Source organism: Lepisma saccharinum, chromosome 15 (genome assembly GCF_977018435.1).
Source record: "Lepisma saccharinum chromosome 15, izLepSacc3.1, whole genome shotgun sequence".
Classification (NCBI taxonomy): Eukaryota; Metazoa; Arthropoda; class Insecta; order Zygentoma; family Lepismatidae; genus Lepisma; species Lepisma saccharinum.
In genome coordinates this window covers 67,342,553-67,356,086 of record NC_139243.1, presented here as the reverse complement: position 1 = coordinate 67,356,086, position 13,534 = coordinate 67,342,553, and the positions used below count along the sequence as shown (strand labels likewise).

The 13,534-nt window shown below is 36.9% G+C and overlaps 1 long non-coding RNA gene across 1 annotated transcript in view; it reads right to left on the bottom strand.

Moving 5' to 3' along the window:
• LOC145999502 (uncharacterized) overlaps positions 1–12,544 on the bottom strand; it is a 30,329-nt gene extending 17,785 nt beyond the window's left edge. The window contains exons 1-2 of the long non-coding RNA XR_014443404.1: positions 12,414–12,544; positions 2,598–2,745 (exon numbers count right to left, since the gene is read on the bottom strand). This is a non-coding gene — a long non-coding RNA (uncharacterized LOC145999502). The remainder of the gene's footprint in view (positions 1–2,597; positions 2,746–12,413) is intronic.
• Between the last annotated feature and the right edge of the window lie 990 nt (positions 12,545–13,534).

Below are 13,534 nucleotides of genomic sequence, written 5' to 3'. Positions count from 1 at the left end.
TGAGACACTCTGTCGCAGTAAGACATTTGAATGGTGTAAACGCTTCAAAGATGGCCGTATCTTTATTACTGACGATCCCGGTCTTGGTGGATCACAGCCCACGCCAGTCATTCCTGGGAACATTCAGTGCGTGGAGCAGCTGATCCTGGACAATCGTCGCATAACCTGTCGTGAAATTGCAAGGGTGTGTAATCTGTTGTTAGGAACAGTGAACACAATAATTCATGATCATTTGTTGTTCCGAAAAGTGAGTGCACACTGGGTCCCAAAGCAGCTGTCCGCTTTTGACAGACACAGAAGAGTTGAAGTCTGCAGAGAACTCAAGGACCGCTACGACATGGAAGGCCAGGATTTTCTGAATCGCATCATGACATGTGACGAAACATGGGTTCACCATTTCACTCCACAATCCAAAAGAGCATCGATGAAGTGGAAGCATACGGAATCACCACCTCCCAAGAAATTTCGAACAGTTGCGTCTGCTGGTAAAGTGATGGCAAGTCTCTTTTGGGATAAACAGGGGATTATTCACGTTGATTTTTTACCTCATGGTGTCACTATCAACAGTGAGTATTACTGCCGTGTTCTGCGTGATGTGCATAAGAGTTTACGGAAGAAACGTCCGGGTTTCACAACAACGGGTGTTCTCTTTTTGCAAGACAATGCACGACCGCATATCGCTCAACGCACATTCCAAACATTCCAGGAAATCGGTTGGGAGATATTACCACACACCCCCTATAGTCCTGACTTAGCGCCAAGTGATTTTCACCTGTTTGGACCCCTGAAGGAATTCCTTGGAGGAAAACATTTCAACACTGATGATGAAGTGAAGAATGCTGTCCTACAATGGATACTCCAGATCATAAGGTCTTCTTCTGCCCGGCAGCTGGAGACTACATCAAGAATCTGAGGAAGGAACTACCAACGACGAACATCAAAATCCTTCTCTGTCAGCAACAAATAGACAAATTGAAATGCTTGAGAAACGCAGTTTCCTTGGAGGAAATGAAACGGTTCAACTCACAGCTGCAGGCTCGACCTACTACACCTCTCATTACTCCCAGCCAGCCTCAAGATAGAAGGGTTACGAGGTCCCAAAATGCTCTCTCGACGCGTAGAGAGCACCCACAGTAGTTCCCGGGGAGAAGAGCGATAAGGAGGACGTACCAGTAAATGCCCCCAGAAGGAAATTCTTCGTGCCATCTACAGGCAGAAGTGAAGCAGCCGAAAGAAGAAGATTTCGTCCCATGCGAATGCAAGGAGAAATACATAAGGACTACCTTCTGAGGGAGACAGCCTCAAAACAACAGAACCCAAATTCATAAAATTATCAAATAAAACCCCTCTGTAGATACACGTACTGGTACGCCAGTAAGAACATAGCACCGGAAATCCGGAGCTTCATAAACTCTTGCATTCATTATTAATACTCATACTAATATAGTATCTTATTTTAGTATTATCATTGATATTTTCATTAATATTTTATTATAAGTTATTTTACTTTACATTTATCTGATTGTAATCATACACGTCGCCATGAATTAGCTGAAGTGCACACATTTCGGCCTACATATACACAGCATGGCGACGATCTTTTCTTTTATTTTATCTACAACTTCTGTTTTTCTCACTACAAATTGCAATACTCCACTATAGTGATGAAACTCGAGTGCTCTATACCTTGTCCACTTCGTCCTAAAGGAAACGGGACGGGACACCGAGGGCGGAACACCTAGCTTCTGGGGTGGAGCAAACGACGAAACAATACAAACTAAAATGGTCTTCAACCATCAACTCACCCTCTCTCGGTGGCTGGTCCAGGAGCCTAATCATGCCTTTAAAAACCAACTATATTAAATAGAGCACTCGAGCCATACAAATCCTCAATTTCTTAGATTCTGGTACCACAGAATCCGGTACTTACAGCCATACCAAACACAATATAAACTGCAAACACTTTCATACAGAATCTCAATCTCACGAAGAAATAATTGTGTACTGTAATACTGTGTCGATACACTATTTTATGTAATCATTTCATGTATGTAGTAATGTTATTTTCTTGTATACTTTCAAATATTGTAATGGGAAATTTAATAAAGTGGTAGAGCAAAACAATAACGGGGGAACCGTAATTCGAGCAAAAGACGTCCCAGTTTATTCACAGAGGCACTGGGACAAAGCGTATGCCCTCGAATGCATACGGGTGGAGGTTTGATAACATTCGGGGGTTCCCCCTTTATTGTCCTACAATGGTTCCGCCGTAATGATAAATCTTTCTATGCCGAAGCATTCCAGGCGTTAGTTAAACGCTGAGATAAGTGTATAACTGTAGCAGGAGGTTATGTGGAAAAATAAATCCAGTTACCACACTTTGAAATTTGTTCTATTTTTATTTTTTTAAAAAAAGTCCCCGATTGACTTGAACGACCCTCGTATAAACAATTATTTTTTTAAAAAAATCAAATCCTATCCTTTTAGTTGGATTTTTTTTACTGGCTTTTTTGTTGGCTTTTGGGTGATTGCCATAGAATTACCTCTGCATGTAGCTTTGGTCGTAAATTACCCAAAAGATATGTAAATATCATTACCATATGTAAATATGTTCCTCATTTGTTCTCCATGTTGTTGGTCTAAATCTGACTTCACAGCTGATGACAATCTTCTCTAACAATTATCTTCAGTATTCCACACACCCTCTCTATTTCGAATCACTGGGAAACGAGCGTTTTCCAAATTCTGAAAATAACAAGATTTGTAAGGACTATCGACCGCCGAATAGTACACAACATAATAGTTCACATACAAATACATATAATTACAAAGTTCTATAAAAGTTCGTCAAAACAATTCGCAATGTTTTTCAACATCCTACACACACTTTATGAGAATTTTAATTATTATATATCAATAACTTAGTATTTTAAATTTTAATGTATTCATAAATTATACGTTGTATCTGTGATGATACGGTTGGCAACATGGCAACAGAAATGAAATACGATAAAAATGATATTAATTGGCCATACCTTAGGCCATACCAGAGGCAGGAAACGACAAAGGATGATGATGATTGAAGGGTACAAAATGGGCACATAAAGCACAGAAAATTTTAATTGATTCATTAGTTAATCATATTATTTGATAACATGAATCACATTCAATCTCGTTTCGATGTTTTTCTATGAGAAATGAAAGGTTAACATTTTATCTCAAGATGTTGTACCAGTTCCTGAAATAATTTCATTCCACTGCGTCGAGCTAAATTAGTGGCGGAATTTAGATCTCGTTACCAACGTTCCCGGCTTGGGACACTTCTGCCGTGATTCAGTCATTCCTCTTACCTGGAGGAGGGCGCAAGTTAAGTAACCCTCCTATCAAAGTTTAAGGAAATGTATTATTTTTAATATTCTACGTTTCTTAGTGTAATTTTTGTTGACTGTCAGTTTCCAGAATGCACCGCACAACCTTGGCTAACTGACTGAAATCCACCCAGACCAAAATTATCCGAACTTCATTCGGTTCTTGCACGATACGTGGTTAAGAAACAGACGCACAAAGTCGTAATATGCCGATATTTAATGGCTACAATACAAATACACGACAGACTACACAATAAACACGAAGTACTGAAAATTCGGTTGTAAAATGTGCATCTACAGCAGACTTGAAACCGCCCACGAATGTCACGGTTCCTCTCTCCAAGACTCGTGCACGACGACTGCTGCCAACGCCCAAGTGTTTCTGCGCGCTCAGTTCTCGGGACGTTCCCGAATTCTACTTGTGGGTGTAAGTTCTTGTTCTTAAAGTCTTCGGGAGGTTTTACCCACACAGAGTCGATACCGATACAGATGTACCGGTATCGGCATCGGTGAGTATCGGTTGATTTTCCGATACCAAAGATTTTCAGTGGCTAGAAGAGCGGGCAAGGGCAATAGCTCGTCTCAACATTTGTCCTTTTTAAAAGTTCGTTCACCCTTCCTTGTAACAGATTGGGAGACCAGCACAGGAAGTTCCATAGATTTTCCTAGAAACACTGAAAATAAACACCCTTCTGGGAAGCAGATGGAAAGATCAAATGCAAGGGTAAGTGAACGCTGAACCCAAACGTGACCATGAAGGCATGCAACTGCTTAGGTAACGCAGTAGGACAAGGGATATAACTGTGGGAAAGAAACCATTCATTGCCAATTCTTGCTCGAAGCTCGTGTTGGTGACATGGGTGGATGTTTTCAAACTACCCGACGCGCTAATGCCGGGTCAGGTAATTGCGGAGTTCTTGGAAAAGAGGGACGAAGGTTACTGTGAAATTAGCTTTGTTTTATCTACGTTCAAGCGGGAAGGGGATTCAGCAATTTCTTCTTCTCCTCTTCCCTTGTGTGTAAGTCTTTTGTGTGACTGCCGGTATCAGCCAATGAGGGTCATTTAATTCCACCGAAATTAGATTGGGACTGTACGGATTTGAATGACAGTACTAAGGAAGATTGAGGGTTTTGTTTCAAGTTCACTTTATGCACAGATAGGCTAATCGGGATTAGACCCACATTTTAAAGTGGGACAGAGGCCACAGGAACAAACACAGGAGAGAACCTCGCCCCCAGGAAATGCTACAGGAGAATAACACCACTCCACTTCAACCGACGAAAAGAAGACAACTGAGAGATGAAGAACTACCTGTGTCCCAAATATCTTCTGTACCATCTTACTTCCTTACTACTTCTATAACCTTCATCTCACCCTTCATACCCTCAATCTCCTGACGTATACTTCATCCTGAGACTCCCAGGAGTTTTCATTAGTACTGATGCCCCTCTCAGTACCTCTTCCAATTGCTGGACTCCAGCATCCTTCCTCAACCTATCCCCTTGTTTTCTTTTTCTTTTCTTTTTACTACATTAACCAGTTCTTCTCCTTGTTCTCTTTAGTATCCGTATTTAAGCTCAAATTTCTTGCTCTTTCTTTTTCACTTGTATTTATTTCTCTCCTTTCTCTTATTATTATACATATTATTATTTTTATATTTATTTTTTTCTTATTGGTGGTTTCTTTTATATTCGCAGTTTCTAACATCTACATCTCATATACTCTTAATTTATCATTTTTACTTTTCACTATTTGTTTTATTATTATCATTATTATTATTAGTACTATTAATATACATGCTGTTAACCAAATCTGTTCTGGCTTATAGAATAAAGGGAACAAAGACAAAAACGGAGGAGTCCGTAAATGTTCGCGGAAAAGATGCCCAGGGTTTATTTTAAGGTACCTGGGAAAAAGCGCATACCTCCGAATGTATTGAATGTATATTATTATTAATAAAAGTTGTAAGATTTTAAAGTTGGGCTCGAACACCGAGTATCGAACTCGGGATCTATTGATTACAAGGCGACGGCGTTACCACTACACCTTCGGGGAAACTCCTCTAAAGATTTATATACACCACTACTTACAATGATGTACATAAAATATTAACATGAACTTTACTTTTCATCAAATGGACGTACCATCATTACTTTTGTTATTCAATAAATATTCAATTTGTTTACTACATTGACATTCATTTCCTTGCCATGACAGCTGTTTTTACACAAATTTTAGAGGCCTTAACTACACGTAAGCTAGATGATGAATAGTTGCTGTTTTATCTCTGATTTTAAAGTGTCTATTTACTATTTATGTATTAACAATATTTTTTGTCAAGAAACAAAGAACAAAATAGGTATTAACGTTGTATTTTCTCCGTTTCTTAGTCTGTGGTTACATACAACAATACTTCATCTACACATCGAAGAAATTAAGCACTAATTAAAATTTACGTATTATTACGAATCGACCTAAAACGATATTAACGTTTTAAATAGAAACTCTTTTATTATTATATTTCTGAGACACTTGGCTCGGACTGGCTCCTAAAAATATATTTCTAAATATGTGCCTAGTGATGCGACGAGTTTGTATGACTCGGTAATTAGCCTTTTTATTTTAAACTGGAATTATACAAGTATCGGTATCGGCATCGGTATAGGTAGGAATCGGTGATGGTATCGGTATCGGCAAATGGTCGTATCGGCTCAGCTCTAAGAATAATCACTAGACACACAATATACACAAAAATAAAAAAAAATAAAAAATAAAACACTAATTATTCACTGAACAAAGCTGAATATGTCGGGAGTGCCCAATTTTGGTACACAAGCACTCAACATATTGCACATGCACGTCCACCTTCCAAACAAAAAAAACATGTATCGTGTGACAAGAGGATCTCACTCATCGCACCAAACTCTAACACCTTCTTGGTCAAGTGCTGTATTTCGTCTTCTGAAATCAGGCTAAACCTTTTCGTTGTTAGGTTAAATGAATTGTATTTATCGTATTGGGACACACTTTTACTAAGCGTGTGAACCTCGAAAGGTTCGGGGATCGAACCTGGAGCCTTTAGATGAATGATTCTTCTATTGGGGGTTAGCGGTAGCCCGTAAGCTCTCGCTTGGCTACATCTGCTAACTGCGGGAGGTACCTAAATAAACTTAAATTTGCAGAACCCTTTACAGAATGGCAACTCTCTAGATTTGGGTTACAATGACTTTAAGTCTCCATTGGCAAAGGATGGCATTAGAAAAGCATATTACCTGTCTCTCTTTAGAAGCGTGGACAGAAGAGTTTCTAAATTAACTCTCATTCGCTTGCTGAAGTTCGCCTCTTAAATTGTCACTCAGCTTCGCTGCACTCCACTTCCAAACAAGTTTCTAAAAGTCTCCAGCCATCCTGAATATCCTTCAAAATCAAACTCACTCTCCTCTCTCCAAAACTCAAAACCCCCTTTTCTTACTCCCGAACCACTTTCCTGTTCTCTTTCAAACTCCTAGACCAAATCTCTCCAACTCTCCCGAGCAACTTGCATCCTCCCCTTTTTCTCTCTCATCACATTTTCCTCTGCAAATACTGGCGAATGCTTTTCGCTGAGCTGGCGCTGAAGTTAACACATTTCTTATAATTTCTGCCAGGCTACCTAGCTAAACGTAACTCCAATATGAGGGATACGTAACGTTATGATAAGAGCTTGAAACCAAACAAGCCTAACCAACCACGAAAGCATTCCGCGCCTACGTCAGAAGACGAAATAGGCTGCTTAACAGGAAGGTGTCTGAATTCGGTGAAATGAGGTATACCCATAATATGCACCGAACATCGTCTGCAGTAAATCTCGTGCCGTTGACGCCACACCAGGATTGGCAAACTTCAATCTCGGATAATTCCAATATCTCTCCAAGATACAAAACACAAACATAAAGTAACAACATTTCAAATTTCGTTTACAACTATTTTCTATTCTTCCGTCAAGTCATACTATAAAAGCACTGCAAAGGCAATGCATAACACATAACTTCACAAAGTTAGTTCATACTACAGGGAGATAGCGGCGATGAAAATGACTTAATAAATTGTACCACCAAAGGAGTCTCATTAATCCACTATAATACATCTCCGAGAGCTAAAAACAACAGAATAATTTGTATGGAACACAAAATGACACGAAAATCATAACCTTCTCGCGGGGGTTACGGGTACCAACGGATTCAGTGACTATATTCAGATATCATTGAACCATTACCTAAAATTGATGGGTTCAGATATGTTTTGGTAATTGTAGATGCTGGTAGTAAATTTGTCTGGTTACAGTATAATCCTCTGGTTAATACTAAATTGGAGTCCAAACTAGAGTATGTATAATTTTTAATCCGACAGTAACTTCTAAACTATTGATATTTTTGAAAGAATTATGTTCTACATGTAAGAATGAGTAAAAAGCAACATCGTAAGCATCGTCTGACAATTAAGGGTCCGGGGGGGGGGGGGGGGTTGAAGCGGGGCCAATGTTTGAAATTTCCCGCAATTATGCAAAATTTACAACGCCATAATTTATATTTTTTTAAAAAAACATTCAAATTTGTAGGACGGGCATTACCTATTCTCAATGGTCTTTCGTCTTGCTTCTCTCAAAATTTGATCCATCTTCCGTCCATAGGGCCGATGCTTGAAGCGAAATTTAGGAAATTGTTCTGTAAGTTTGCAACACTGCCACTTTATACAATGTTAATATTATTTTAGCCGAGAAGTATCCATCTGATTTCAACGAAACTTTGCATGGTTGTAGGACTGTATCACCGGTCTATTGTGGGGAAAGCGCAAGGAGAATGACATTAAAAAAGACAAAAATCTTCTTCTTTCTTTAACACTACTGATTGGGAGGCATAATGTATACATTTTACCTCCGCTAAAATCCCTGTCTTTTAGGAAGAAAACAAATCCGATTTCATCTATCTAGGACAAGTAGTTCTCGAGCTACGATTTTGTTGTAGTTTCCGGAATGTTTGAAAAGCGCGCACTTGAAAAGGTCTCTTAAGCAAATGTTTCTCAGTCGTGCGAGGCTCCGTCTGCAAAGAGCAGTGATCAGAACGCAAAATTTTAAAATTAGCTTCGCTACAGCTACAACTACTCTTCCAAAATGTAGTTTCGCTACAGCTAAATTTACCAAAAAGTAGTTCGCTACTCGCTACTTCACTACTTTTGCGCTACTTCTGCATAAAGCACTTAATACAACCATATGGATATTAAAAAAAATGCCCCTATAGTATGATAGCTGTACTTACTGGAAAATAGATTCTCTATAATTTATTATCATGATTCTCGTCATCCGAAAATTTTGTAGCAGTGTTACTTCAGTTACTTATTTTTACTGTAATGTTTGAGAATAACGTACCTATGTAAGTGGCATATCAATTCAAATTTGATATATGAGTATTGCAATTAGGGTGTTATCCAAATTAATGATTTCACTGTACACAAATATAATTGGTAGGATTTTTTATGTTTATATATCAACATATTTTTCTTGAGAATAAGTATTTAATTTCTTAGTAGACTGATATATAGGCAGCATTTTGAATGAAAAATATATCTCACTGACTCTTTCATGGATGATAATTGTCGTGAACCTAATGGATAACCATATTTTCTGAATATCTAGATAATTATGACTGATACCATTGTTAACATAAAATAATTCTTCTATAACTGGTATTTATACTAAAAGATTATGTACAACAATTTTAAAAACTACACGATAAAAATATGACCCCTGCGTGTTCTCACAAAACGAGACATCCAAAGTTGCGAGGCCACGATCCACCATGTTGATACGTCAGTAGTCCCGGGTTGTTTTGTCGTATGCTCTTCAACGGTTCATTTTACTATGTATACGGAGAGACAACGTGTGGGGCAGATTCAAATAATGGAAGAAGGAGCAATAATTGGAGGGTAACCTATGCTTTCAAATTATAATCTTTGTTATTAAATATTCCTGCTGCCTACGTGGAAGACTAATGAAACGAGGTCTTACACGTGTTCTCATTAAGTGACATCAAAAATATTTCTCTCACGGACTACTTTTTAAAAATTAATTGGAACTTATTATATGTATCGAAGTTAACAATAACGTGTTGTGCAAAAGGGAAATAACATAAAAAATGTGATGTTTATCAATTTTATCTTCTTAACCGTTAATCGAAATGTTAATGGGGGGGGGGGAGATATTTGCTCGAACCCTGGGAATAGTTGGGGGATGCTTTTATGGTATAAATGAGAAACAGGTGGAGCGATCTTTAGGTACGTTTTCTTGTTGGGAATGCTTCCCTAAAGACAGAGTGGATATTTATCACCTTGTAAACAAGGGTTCCCAGGTTTGATACTTGGCGGATGTACATAGTGGTTCGTATCCAGTCTTGATTAGCTTATCTCTGCACAAAATAAACACAAAACAAAAACTAGAAAAGATGCTAAGTTGGGATGATGGAACCCTTCTGCACCTCCATTCCCCACACTGCTCATCATCATTCATCATTCTTCCTCAATCTCTCAATTAACCAAAAGTGGCAGAAAGCTTCTGTAGATAAAATAATTACTAAATAAAATTCATCCTCATTTTCAAGAGCTACAGAAAAACGATGTAAACGTAGGGAAAATACATAAATTTGGAAATTATAGCTATATTAACTAAAGAAAATTGTCGGTTATGCAGGAAACTCGTACGTACTTTTTATATCACCATAAAATATCTTGAGAAAACTGATGTGTAAAATCGTGTGTTCTAAACGTATTGTAATTTTTATAGTTTGTGAAAAAATATTATAACGAACATAATTGTAATTCCAGAAACTGTATGTCTATCGTTCATGTAAAAATAATTTCTTGCTGATGAGATCCTATATACTGACAATGATCAATGGTCTTAACGTACTGAGCCATTGATTCCTGGCACTATTGCTTTGTCATTGTAGTGAAAAATTGATCGCTCCTTTTTGCGCTGCAAGTTGTGTTTTACACAGCAATTAATGACATTTTGCTGTGTTTTACACCATAGATATCCACAGGATATGTTCCGAGGGTGGCGCAAACTAGGCATCTTTTCCAGGGGGTCTTAGAATTATAAGAATTTTAGATACTATAATTAGATATTAGAATTATTCAGATATCAAGATATATCAAGTTATTTATCATGTAGATTATTTATTTATTCGTTTGCTTCCTACAGAGAGAATCTCCAATTACAGGAAAGCTTACATAAATTTAAACAATAAACATATAAGAGTGTAGATTACATATAAACACATACACACACAAACGCATTTATACACACAAGATAATAAGTGAAGTACTACAGGACATATATCCAACCATATACACATATATTCATAGTTCAGAAATATATGTATATAGTATTGAACGAAAAAAATATTAAAAAAATGAAAAAATAGCATAGAAGGTAAAATAATTTCAGAATAATGGAAAATAATGCACAGTAGAATGGTTTTACATATGTATATCTAGTCTTTTTTCAAAAATTGGTTTTAATGTTTTTAGATACAAGGAAAGTAGCAGACTGAAATCTAGATTTTCATGCGTTGTAGAAATATTATTATATGCAGATCAGAGTCTGAATAAAGGTGACGATTTGTATTTTTCGGTTCTCGAGATACCACAGAGGAAAAGGTGTCGCATCCGAAGATTAGATTTTCTATTATTAAATTTAAACTGATGAAGAAAGTTACTGTTATCCAGAATTCCATTTACTCTTTTATAAAGAAGTATTTGTTGTGCTAATTCTCTCCTATTACTCAGGCTTACATAACAATACTCTTTCAATAAATACTTATAAGATTATTTCATCTCGTAAGCAGATACTTGATTCTTCTTGTATTATAAGTACCGTAGAAATCTTTTTTGAATTTGCTCTATTCTATTTTTATAAGATATAAACTCAGGAGAACATACAACCGAAGCATATTCGAGTTTACTTCATATCATACTGTTATACAATAGAATAATGACATTGAAATTATTTAGGCTCTTTGAGCTTCTTATGAGAAATCCTAGCCGTCGATATGCATCCTTAACAATATTCGAGATATGTTCCTCAAAGGATAAATTACAATCAACAACAACACCAAGATCTTTGACAGAGTACACTTTCTCCAGCTTTTCATTATGTATGAATACTCATATGGGTGTTTCCTCTTGTGAAGATACGAAATAATAAGAGATAACATGTCATTCGTAAAACCAAAGTTTGCAAGTTTACATAGTAATACATCGTGATTTAATTTATCAAAAACTTTGGAGAAATCCATGTAAATAGTGTGAACACTTGACCGATTATGAATTGCATTATAAACATCTTGAATGAAATTTACTAAATTTGTTATAGTGGATCTATGAGGACAGAATCCATGTTGGTTACTATTTATGTAACTTTTTACATGATTAAAAATTCTAGTATATAGAATTTGTTCTAGTACTTTAACTGGAGCACTGAGGATTGCAACTCGTCTATAATTTTCCATGTTACTACTATCTCCAGATTTCAAAATTGGGCATGTAAAACTGGTGATATTTATTTTAATATTGGAATTACATACCTTTCCAAATATGTGGAAAAATAACTTCCCATTGCTTTAGATACTGTATTTCTATCCATTTAAAGCCAAAAGTCCTAACTGAGAAGGGAATATTAGGAGGTAAAGATGTGCTTCTCTTCACGTGTTAAAGTGCTTTTAGCAGGCAGTATCTGCCTAGCTTTCCCCTTCCAAAACTCTGCGCCTAAAAGTCAGTTTCAACAAATCAGATGACTTGTATACACATTTATTATAACTGGATATTATATTCATTTCCGATTAAAACTCATTGAATTAGGTCTACTAAAGATTTTATGATTCTTTTATTGGCTGCACTTGTCCTCTCTGGCGTCATAACTATACGGTACAAACACACTGAGGAATTACGCCGTAATTAATGCTCCTAAATTCCCGATGGAAATTTGTTATCTAATTGTCTACTACACTTACCTAATGGATATGATGACTCCGCTACAGAATCCAAAGCAGTCGCAATCAACATACTTGCGAACCACATTCACTGGAATCACCACTTGCACTTCTGAGGTCCATCGCAGCGAAGATCTTTCCCCATCCGAAGTCTCTTCTGATGGAATAAAGCATGCTACAGCGTGTGGAGCCAAGACTTAAGAGGATCTAAACGCTACTCTCTTTCCTATATAATATGTGCGTGTGCGATGGCGTCACTAAATTTAAGGAGGAGTCAAGCAGATTGCGGATTCTCCACCCATCATATCAGTGTTTGCACAGCAACCTCTCCACCTATCTTCCGTATGAGATGAAAGAAACTAAAAAAATGCAGTTTTTACATTTGTTTAAATAAACCCCTCTGAAGAACTCTATTTGGAGTCAGATTTACATATCTCCACTTCCAATCCTTAGGAGTAAAGTGGATTCACGTATCTCCAATTTACGGACTTTTTTAAGTGTCAGACATATTCCAAAGAACACATGATTTCCTCTCTCCTGTAAATTTGAACAATTGGAGTTACGTCCCTCTGGTTCTCACACAACGAACACACCTTACTCCTGCAAGTGACGCTTCACTGTTTCCGGCGCAATAATCGGTTCCCTTCCTATTCTATATTTTATAATAATAAAATGGGCATTTCTGCTAACTATAACGTGGAAAATGTGAAGAAGAAAGTTGCAATATCTCTTTTTACGTATTTTTTTGTTTAGATCGTTATTTACTTGGGTTTGCACAATTACTACGTATGATACTAAGTTATAAATATAATAATTATTATGAGAAAATATTAAGTAGGAAGAAAACAGGTCACTACACGCTTTGAATTTCAATTCTTTACTTGAAAAGAATTAAAACATTTCAGCGTAATGTAAAAATCCCTGGAATCCAATCAAATGATCGGATAGGTTACAAAAAGATTAGCTCCGTCTTGGTTCCAATCACAATGAGTGCTGGAACCATAATGTTGAGGTTCTGGGTTCGAGTATGAATTTCAACACCAGTGTTCCCTTGTTCTTGTTTGTCAGTATTATCTAATTGTCATGAATTCTCACAGTCACAATAATTTTATCAACTAGTAATCATTGAGTCGCTGGTTCAA